Raw genomic sequence first — 12,034 nt, forward strand, 5'->3', positions numbered from 1 at the left:
TTGCTAAGCCAGGGGTGAAACCCGAACCTTGGCAACTTATTCCAACTTTTACTCATCTCACCGAAGCGTAGACGGACTCCAACGACCTAAACTCACCAGTATGACTTAAGGAAAATGTGTTGAATGTCCAAGAATCGAGGCAGGAACGCGATCCCGAAAGTCGAAAAGTGACGGCAAGTCTATTGTGAATAGTCGAATTGCTTTGGGTAGTCAATATCTAGTAGCCGCAGACAATCTATTGCCTCGATTTTTATGTGTTTTATGTGTATTTGCCTGTTTATGTGCTTAATTTTGATGTTCGTTCGATTTTTTGCTATCACTTCGATCAACACGCACGACTCGTATTGCTATCCTACCTCAAAACACTAACAAGTCGTTGCAATTCTAGACGACGCTATAATACGATATACGCTATACTATACTCGGCATACTATACGATTATACGAAACTACTCCACATGCTCTACGAACGACACGCGAGCTTTGAATGATAAGTTTCTGTATTCTGACTACTTCTGTGTTTTAATGTGTATGTGCTTCTGTGTTTATGTGTTTCTGTGCTCTATGTGCCTATGTGCTTCTGTGATTACGTGAATCTGTGGTTATGTGCCTACATGTTTGTGCGATGCATATTTCGACATGTTCCTAAGCTTTAGTAAGTAGTAGACGTGTGAGGTGAGATTCAATTACGTTGTGTTGAGTCCTGTGACGATGCCTGTTGCAAACCATGTCGTCGTCTGGATCCCGACACTATCTAACCCGCCAAGAGAAGAGAGACAAGCGTCTCGCTACTCTCATCGCAAAGAGTGTGGCAAAAGCTGTAAGCGACGCATATGAAAACGCTAGCAACTCGTCTGAAGAGTCGCGAACCAACGCTCCCAAAGATGCCAGCAAGACTGGTTTCAGCTTCAAACAGTTTAAAGCATGCGGACCCAAGGAATTCACCGGAGAAGATGGCCCTATCGCCATGTTTCAATGGTTCGATTCAGTTGAAGTCACTCTGGGCCAAAGCGGTTGTCCTGAGAATCTCCGCACCCTCAATGCTACCGGTGTCTTCCAATCCCGAGCTCTAGACTGGTGGACGGCCGAACGAAACAAGCGCGAAAATGATGCAGCTTATGAGCTGACTTGGGAGGAGTTAAAGGCAATTATGATGGATGAATTTTGCCCTCCCCATGAACGCCAAAAGCTGGAGGACGAGTTTTGGAACATCAAGCAGAAGGATGGAGACAACGCTGCTTTAACTGCACGCTTTAAGCAGCTCAGCATCATCTGTCCCGATCAGGTCAAGACTCCAGACATGGCCATCAAGAAGTATATTCGAGCTCTACCCGATTGTGTAGCTGACTTTGTTCACGCCGCCAACACATCGTCAATTGAGGAGACCTACTTGCTTGCCGCCGAGATCAATGACAAGCGAGTAAAATCTGGTTTCTGGGATAAGCCATCCAAGTCTCTGCACCAAGCCACCGCCGCGTCAACCGTCGACACCACCACTGCTCAACCCTCCAAGTCGTCAAGAAGAAGAAAGAAGCACAACAACAACAGCTCCAGCAACAAGAACTGTGCTGTGACAACAACTGCTGCCCCTCTGCAAGCCGTACCGGCTCAGCACTCACACCACCGACAAGCTCCAGTGATCAATGCGCCGCCAGCTAAGCGCGCTTACACAGGCCCCCACCCGCTCTGCCCGACATGCTCATACCATCATCCGGTGGGAGTCGCCTGTCGTTTCTGCGCTCACTGCAACCTCTACGGCCATTTCACTGCGAACTGCCGCTATGGTCCCCGTCAAGCCCCAGTTCAAGCCGCCGCTCATCAAGCTCTACTTCCAGCCCCTCAAGGCCAACCTGCAGCTCAAGCACCCGCAGTCAATGCTAGAGTCTGCTTTGCATGTGGTGACCCTAACCACTTTGCAAATATGTGCCCGAACCGGGTTGTGAAGCAAGAACCCCAGCAGCAGCAGCAGCCTCAGCAACAACAGCAAGCAGCCCGTGCCAGAACCTTTAATATCAATGCCCGTCAAGCCCAGGCTGACAACAACGTGGTTAATGGTATGTTCCTTGTGAATGGTATTTATGCATCATGTTTGTTTGATACTGGAGCCGATAACTGCTTTGTGTCGTTTGAATTCGAGAAGCTCCTTAGTCGTAAGCGCTCTTATCTCCCCTCGTCTTTCAAAGTCGAAGTCGCTACTGGAAGAACTGTCGCCGTTAACTCTGTTCTTCGTGATTGTACTCTCGAGATCAACAATCACCTCTTTCCAATCGACCTTATTCTTATGCAACTCGGAAGTTTTGACGTCATAGTAGGCATGGACTTTCTTCGCGAAAACCATGCTGAAGTTGTATGCTTCGAAAAGATGATTCGATTCTCACTAGCGAATGGAGATTTATTGTGTGTGTATGGTGAGACAGCTTCGAAAGGTCTTAAACTTATGACATGTGTCCAAGCTGGCAAATATCTCGGCAAGGAATACAACGCTTTCTTGGCCAACATTGTAGTAGCGGAGAAGGAAAAGAAAAAGAAGGTTGAAGTCAAAGACATTCCAGTGGTTCGTGAATTTCCTCAGGTGTTCCCTGATGATCTTCCTGGACTACCGCCAAGTCGTGATATCGACTTTCGTATCGACCTCATTCCTGGAGCTAACCCTGTTGCCAAAGCCCCTTACCGACTCGCGCCATCTGAAATGAGGGAACTCTCGAACCAACTCCAGGAGTTACTTGAAAAAGGCTTTATTCGCCCGAGCACCTCTCCTTGGGGCGCGCCAGTCCTTTTCATCAAAAAGAAGGACGGGTCGTTCAGGATGTGCATTGACTATCGGGAGTTGAATAAGCTGACCATCAAGAACCGTTACCCTTTGCCCCGAATCGATGACTTATTTGATCAGCTGCAAGGTGCCAAGTGTTTCTCGAAGATCGATCTATGTTCAGGCTATCATCAGTTGCGCATACAAGAAGAAGATGTGCCTAAAACAGCCTTTCGCACACGCTACGGCCACTATGAGTTCGTTGTTATGCCTTTTGGTCTAACCAATGCACCCGCGGTTTTTATGGATCTGATGAATCGTGTGTGTAAGCCGTATCTTGACCGTTTCGTCATTATGTTCATCGACGATGTCCTGATTTATTCCAGATCGAAGGCCGAACACGCGCAACATCTACGTTTGGTTCTCGAGTTACTCCAGGGGAACCAACTCTATGCCAAATTCTCCAAGTGCGAATTCTGGTTGGAGGAGGTTCAGTTTCTGGGTCACATCGTGAATAGTCAGGGTATCCATGTCGATCCCGCGAAGATTGAAGCAGTTAAAAGCTGGATTACGCCAAAGAACTCGTCTGAAGTCCGATCATTTCTTGGATTAGCGGGTTATTACCGACGGTTTATCGAAGGATTCTCTAAGATCGCTGTGCCGCTTACCGCTCTTACCTATAAAGACAGGTCTTTTGTTTGGGGAACCGAACAAGAGTCTACTTTTCAAACCCTTAAGCGCAAGCTCTGCAATACTCCCGTTCTCATGTTGCCGGACGGAAACGACGATTTCATTGTCTACTGTGATGATTCTAACCTAGGTCTCGGCTGTGTCCTCATGCAACGAGACAAGGTTATAGCTTACGCATCTCGTCAGCTCAAAATCCACGAGAAGAACTATACAACCCACGATCTCGAGCTAGGCGCAGTTGTTTTTGCATTGAAGATTTTGCGATACTGCCTGTATGGTACTAAGTGTACGATCTTCACCGATCACAGGAGTTTACAACACATCTTCAATCAGAAAGAACTTAACATGCGTCAACGCCGATGGGTAGAACTTCTTAACGACTACGACTGTGAGATTCGTTATCACCCAGGTAAGGCAAATGTTGTTGCCGACGCACTCAGCAGACGGAGTTATTTGCTTAGTATTCGCAATACCCAAGCCCAGCACAACCTCGAAGCTCTTATCCGCGAAGCTCAGCATGCGTGTTTTAACGAACGCACTTTGAAGAAGGAGAGAATCTACCACGATGGAGCTCAGCTTGTAAGCAAAGCAGATGGGATCTTCTATTACCTGGACCGAATCTGGATCCCCAAGCGGACCGATTTGCGAAAGATTATAATGAATGAAGCCCACAAGTCCCGATACTCCGTTCATCCCGGTGCCGATAAAATGTACCAGGACCTTCGTTACAAGTACTGGTGGCTGGGAATGAAACGGGATATCGCTCTCTATGTTGGAGGTTGCCTGACTTGTGCAAGAGTCAAGGCTGAACATCAACGACCTTCTGGCTTACTCGAACAACCTCCAATCCCTATATGGAAGTGGGAGAGTATAGCTATGGATTTCATAACCAAACTTCCGCCCACGCCATCAGGTCACGACAGCATTTGGGTTATAGTAGATCGTCTGACCAAATCAGCCCATTTTCTGCCAATACGGGAAGACTACAAGGTGGAACGACTAGCCCAAATCTACACCGACGAGATCATCTGTAATCATGGTACGCCTCGTGATATCATTTCAGACCGTGTCGCTCGGTTTACTTCGTGACTGTGGGAAACGTTTCAAGCGGCCCTTGGTACGTCGCTTAATTTGAGTACTGCGTTCCATCCTCAAACTGACGGACAGACTGAAAGAACGATCCGTACTCTTGAAGACATGCTCCGCGCGTGTGTTATAGATTTCGGTGGTAGTTGGAACAAACACCTACCGCTAGTCGAATTCTCGTACAACAACAGTTATCATGCCAGCATACAAATGGCACCATTCGAGGCCCTGTATGGAAGAAGATGTCGTTCGCCTATTGTGTGGCACGAGATCGGTCATTCACAATTAACCGGTCCCGAGATATTACAAGAAACGACTGACAAAATCCTACAGATCCGCGACAACTTGGCAAAGGCCAGGGATAGACAGAAAAGTTACGCCGATAGAAGACGCAAGCCCCTTGAATTTGACGTTGGCGACTACGTACTCCTAAAGGTATCCCCTTGGAAGGGTGTAGTCAGATTCGGCAAGAAAGGGAAACTGGCGCCTCGATATATTGGACCTTTTAAGATTCTGGAAAGGATCGGAAAAGTCGCCTACAAACTCGAACTACCGGAGGAACTCAGTAACATCCACCCGACTTTCCATGTGTCAAACCTCCGAAAGTGCCTAGCTGATCATGATTTGATTGTACCCCTCGACGATCTTCAGGTCAACGAAACACTACACTTCGTGGAAAAGCCTGTCGAAATCATGGATCGCCAAACCAAGCAACTCAGGCGCTCTCGCATCCCTATCGTGAAAGTCCGATGGGAAGGCAAACGAGGCGCAGAGTTCACTTGGGAACTCGAAAGCGACATGAAGGCCAAGTACCCGAAGTTGTTCAAATAAAGATCTGAAGCGTCAAATTGGTAATTCACGGTGCTGTGCAGCTTCGAGCCTAATTTCGGGACGAAATTCCCTAAACAAGGGGAGGCTGTAACACCCCGTGTTTTCGAATGTCAAAGTCAAAGTCAAAGTCCAAGTCAACTTTGACTTTCTTTGACAATAGATAGTCTATTTTCAATTTTATTTGTATTATGTGGAGTAAGTGTTGTAATCAGAAGAATCGAAGTAATCGAATGTTTTATCGACGCAAACCGATTTACGACTGCGTATAGTAGGAAGTAACAATGCGATAAAGTTAACTAATCTATAATCAAACCGATCTAACTATCACCGAACTCGAATCTCGAATTATGCGAACCTTGGTTGTTGTATACGTGTGTGTGCCTTATGTGTTACACGTGCGTGCTTACTTTATGATTTGTGTGGTGATCAATCGAAACTCGAATCGAAACTCGAAACTCAAATCGAATACAATCGAAATCGAACTACGACGAATGGTAACGTAGGGATAGGGTGAATCATAGGAGTTTGTATGTTAGATATAGTAGTTGGGACTGAAAGTAATTTGAATAGGGAACTCTATCGTGATCGTCTCGTCTTCAATCGAAATCGAAATATCGAAAATCATCGCACCGAACACTCGATCCAGGCTGTTGACCGATCAGGCTATCAGCCGATCGAACAGCCCAGCCGATCGGACGGGCTGTCCGATCGAGCAGGCTGTCCGATCGGGATGCCTGGCCGATCGGCCAGCCCTTTCCTCTTTTGGAACCTATAAATAGGGCTGTCATTGTCATCCTTTCCACTTTTGGAAAGCTCTGACCGACCAGCTCGTGCTCCTCCTCTTTTCCTCAGATTTCTTCCGATTTCGGTAAGTTTCCAACCTAAATCTTGTACTTTCTTGATCAATACACACTCCTACACCTTTCTATCTTTCAAATCTTGACTTCTAACCGTGAAATCATCAAGATCTAAGCATTCTAGGATGATGTCATCATAGTGTTCTTCAAGAACATCATGGTTTGGCCTCAATCCACCATGAATAGCTCGGATCTAACCGATTTCCACATAAACAAGTCAAGATCTACCAAAGATCTAAACATTTACATGGTGTAAAGGATTGAGAGAAGGATTTCCAACTTTCTTTCAACTCTTTTACGCTCAATGCCTTCAAACTGGTAGAAACGGAGCTTGAGCCAACTCACCGATCACTCCAATGGTTGGTGGTTCAAGATTCGGGTTCTATCTACGAGGTTCACCGACTACGGGTTAAACGTTAAACTGACGATCCGAACCGTTCACCGGCCGGACTTGGGTGATTCCTGTCCGAGCAGGAGAAACAAGTAAGAACGACAGTGTCATAGTTCAACTCGTTGTCAGACTACCTCAACATAACGCCAATTAAGCGGAACAGCCAAGTGTTAGACGAACAGGCCAACCAGGTCAGGATGCTGACCGAACGGTTAGGCTGTTCGAAAGAACAGCCCAACCGATCGGACATGTCAGCCGATCGACCAGGCCAGCCGATCGGCTAGCATGTGGCCCCACACCTTAACAAATTCACGAGGAATGGTATTGAACGAAGTAATGACCGATCAAACAACTTAATCGATTGGCAAACATTACTCTTCGGATCATGAGATACTATGCTTCAACACTTAATCGATTTTCAACTCGTTCGACGCATTGGGGTGCCACCCGACCGAACATGCTATCAGAACGAACAGGCTGCTCGATCGGATATGTTGCTCGATCGAGTGACGACCTAATGAGGGCTACTACTGAAGTTCCTACCCGGTCGGATAAGCCGACCGATCGAACAGACCGTTCGATCGATCGACCTGAAAGGTAAGAACACTTTAGTGTTCTCAAATGCTACAACGAAAACTTCAAAAGTTCAAATCCTCACACACAAACACATCAAAGGAAGAAACAATCCACTCGAACAGTCCAACCGATCTAGCCTACCGGCCGATCGCGTAGGTTGTCCGAACGGATTGTCCAGCCGAACGAACAACCCACCCGATCGAACCTGTCGTTCGATCGACTAGGCTGTTCGACCCGTTTACACTTGTTTTCATTCTATGTGTATTCATCATTATGCTATCGAACTGTTCAGGCTAACCCTACTCTCAAGCGCTCCCTTCAATCCATCAACCAATCGCTGTGAGTATACTCGATCCCCTTTTGCTTTTAGCACTTTTGGGTGTTACATACGTTACTTATCAAAATCACTATCGAACACACTACTCAATTATTTGAACGCTAACCGATTCGCATGTATTACGTGATTGAATGAATGCTTGTTGATTGTGTTTACACGTGGAATGTTGTCTACCTTCCTTAACTACGTAGTACTATAGTTTGGACTCAGCACCCGTTCACACGGGGGTTGTTAAGGACAATTACTTGCATGGATTACGGTGGTAATCATGTATTGCGAACCGTCTCAGACGGTCAACCCGCAGTCATTGGTATCGATAGATCCATGTCGACAATTAACATGCTTCGTTTTCCTCTGTGTACGTGCTGATTATGCGTAAACTATTCGAACTCTATATGCTATATCAAACTTGTATGCTCACCTTTACATTTATGTATTGACTGTATTTTAACGTATGTGACAGGTGTTTAAGATGTTTGCTTGCTAGGAAAGCGAGGCTAGAATAAAGCTCTAGAGGCCCCCAACAAATAGTTGTCTGTCAGGAAAGAGCAACTAGAGCATAGTTGTCTGTAGATCTTGTCAGGCTGGGTCTTTAGGAGTATTTGAACAATATTTACGTTTTGTATTAAATTAAATCTGAGCTGTCGGAACAGAATTACTTGTTTGGATGTTATCTGTAATAATGTATTTGTTTATTCGGGATATGGTATGGGACGTATCTTTAACTGGATTATATAGATAGTTGTTATGTAAACTTCTGAACAATCTGTTTCACTCAGTGCCATGCCCCGATGATTCCGCCATCGGTTGGGATGTGACACTCTGAGTCTGGGTTATATATATATTATTAACAATCATAAACAACAACTTTAACTTGTGACTTATTAGAACATTTGATATTGTAAGATGTAATCCTTATTTTGGTGATAATAAAAACATTAAGATGTGATACAAAGACTAATTAGAAGCACTCTTTGTTTATATCATAAGTTTTAAAATACAACGAAACAAACATTCTTTTTTGAATGACAAACTAACCTACTCCTAAATACTCTTATACGTGCACCATGCATGATTTAAACACTCTACCTCTTGGATATAGGGGAACACCTTACTACATGCTCCTTGAGGACACAAAAGAAACAAATATACCTAGTATAATTTCACTTATAGATAAGCTATTGTATGGTTTGGGGATGACGTGATGATTTATTTTAACCTAGGATATAGAGTGGCTGTTCCAGTTAAGACCCAACTCCAAACTTCATCTTTTTACATGTAAAATATAATAATCTAGATGATATAAAGTGTGGTAAAATCAAAACAAAACAAAATGTATTAAGGAGGGACGGGGCGTATCCGTGATGGCACGTGGTGGCTGGTGACCACGCGTGGAACACCGCCACCACCCTTGGCCATCACGCGTGGACTACACAACGCGTTGTACGTTTCACGCGTGAAGAAGTTGAGGGAAATTGTTGGGTTGTGAGGGAAATTGTTGGGTGTGGTGAGTGATGATCATTTCCACTAAAATTCATCACTAGTGATGGAATAATGCTTGATGACATGACGAAACTTGATTGAAAGTTGTGAGTGATGAGTGATGAGCGTCCCTACCTCCTAAATAGTGAACTACCTTAACAAAAGGTGGTGAGAAAATTAAGAAAATAAAAGAGTAAAGAGACAAGAAAAGATTGAAGTACAACAAATGTTTTAAAGAGTACATACTTGAAGAAAATAAGAATTGATGGACAAAGGCATGATACTAACCATGCCATGTCATGACAAGTAGTCAAGTAAACAATGTAAGATTAATATGAATGGATCACATGTTAAACAAGAGCAAATAGAAACAGCTAGATGACCAGGGTAAAGCTAGTGTAGCCAAAGATGGAAACAATGGAACCATCATTATAGCCACAAAGCATAAAGCCATGTCTAATAATGAGTGAATGCCAATCTTGGTGTCTAGATAGGGATTATTTTTCCACATATGAATAATTGATTGTTTTTATGGATAAATGCGTAATTCGATTCAAGATACATGATGGCGCCATTGACACCCGCTAATGTTAGTCATGTCTATGATCTAAACGAAATCTCATTAATTAAGGCTATTAGATGTGGGGATTCAACTAAAGAACTCTTGAAAAGTTCAAAGAGCACTCTTGTACTAGTGAAAGCTTGAAAGTAATTTTATGGAAAAGAAGAAAGAAAAACAAGTAAATAAAAACTACAAACTGATAAGTGTTATGAAAAAGGTATGGTCAAGTGTGTATGACTCAAAACTTTTTCAAAAAAGAGCTTGATCACCTCCATTTGCACTAGTAAATGGAGAATGGACCATTGATTGCAACACTAGAACACCCGTTAACCTTGCAACAGAGAGGGAAGTTTTCTGCGAATTGACTTTGGAGTGAGAATAAGTTTCTAAACTTGGGAGAACATAAATAGTTTGAATGAAAGTGACGACATGCTAACCCCCTCACAGAACCAATGTTTCACCTTGCTTTGGATTGATGTTATGCTATCCAGACCAGATCATATAAGTGCTACGTTTTCCGCACCAATCCGGTGTTACCCTTTAGACTGTGGGGTATGGGGCTTGGGTTGGGGCGTGGGTTGGCTGAAAACGCCCAAGCCACCATCCCGGGTGGGCTTGGGTTGGGGCGTGGCCCAAGGGGCAGGAGTCCTGCCCGCAGGAGTTTAAAGCCGGGCGTTGGGCGGGCTAGCGATCCTATGTGGCCGGCTCCTATTCGCTTGTTGGCCATGTCATAGCGGGGCATTTAAAATTTAAAATGTAACCGTTTGGCCAAGCCAAGCGGTCACCCCAACCCAACAGTCAACATCACTATAAAAATAACCCCAACCCCACCTGCTACCCCAACCCAAACAATCGGTGGCGAACATTGAGTTTCGGGGCAAGGAGCGAAAGCCGTTCGACAAGCTCGCGCTTTTTGAAATTTACCTAACGCTCTAGGTTTTTTTTTTATTTTGTAATCGTTTTTAGATTTTTTTTTTTTGTAATTTTTAGGAATTATGTAATTTTTAAGAATTTAATAAAATTTTAGGCTTTTTTTAATGTTGTGTGTATTTTTTTAATTTTTTGTATTTTTTTTAATAAACTGCCAAGCCACGCGGTTCACCCACGCCCCGCCATACCCCACGGACACGTCACTCACCGGTGGGGGGGCTCGAACTCCACGTGTCAACTCATGCCCCCAACCCCCGACCGCCGCCCCACCATACCCTATGGTCTTAAGTTACCCCTTCAGGTCCTCTCCATCCAGCTCTTTGTTCTAACTTTAGACGAACTAGTGGACTTCTTAAAAACTTATTTGTCATGTTGTTGCAGGGTTGTCTTAGTGATGTCTATGAGTGACACTAACCTCTCTTATAACATGCACTTATTCCTTTTAGACAAAAACGACGTTTGATTTTATATGTTGGGTTAAAAATCAACTTCTAGGCATGAGCAAGTTCCATAACTTGTTACAATTCCAAGCTATCTTCTTCGTCTTTTATTGATTTCAAGACTCAAGAGAAAGTTTGGTCCAATTGCTCTTTTTTATTACTATAGTTTTAAATTATTGTGGTGTGTATCTTGAAGAAGATGACAAATATATGCAAATGTAGTGGAATAAGTAACAAATTGGTTTTAATGAACTTTGCACTTAATTAGAAGATTGAGTGTCTATTGAAACAAGAAGTGGGTGGTAGCCACGAGTAGTTGATTAATGATTGTAAATGGGTATTTAAAAGAAAGATGGCATTTTAGGTGTTGAACATGTGATATTTAAGGCACGATTAGTTGGAAAGGATAAACATACCTACTTAGAACAATCTAACGGTTTTGAAGTTGAAAAAAAAAAAGAAAGACCGAACAAGTTTGCTTGTCGAATAGGTCCTTGTATGCATTGAAGCAGTCACCAAATAACTAATATAATAGGGATTTGATTCATTCACATTGGGTCATGATTTCACGATAAGTCTATATTATAGATCAATGTGTTTTCTATCAAAATTTAGATAATGTATCTTTATTTATATGTTGTCATATGTTAATGATATGCCCATCGCTCTTGATGCATCGTATAAAACATTCACCGTTGCAGAACAATGGATTTGAAATGAAAATTTAGGTTATATAAGACTCAATAAATTAATAAAGTTTGTATCTATGCAAGATGGTGAAACTTTACATGCCATATTATTGGGAAAGTTTATATCTTTGCAAGGGTCATGCCTCATCCCTTCTATAGTCTATACTACCCATGCTTTTTACATGATTTAACCTTTTAAATAAATGAAAATTTATTATCGAACAGAAAAAATGACAATGTATACATAGTACATTCTTCATAAAACCGTATCATATTTCTCTATAAAAATATGATACTACCAAATACATAGACTTTTAAATTTTTAATATTTCTACATTTAGGACACCTAGTATTCTCGTCTAATGAAATAATAATGATGTAATACTATTTGAACCAGAAATCAGTTGATCTTTTA

Source organism: Helianthus annuus, chromosome 9 (genome assembly GCF_002127325.2).
Source record: "Helianthus annuus cultivar XRQ/B chromosome 9, HanXRQr2.0-SUNRISE, whole genome shotgun sequence".
NCBI lineage: Eukaryota > Viridiplantae > Streptophyta > Magnoliopsida > Asterales > Asteraceae > Helianthus > Helianthus annuus.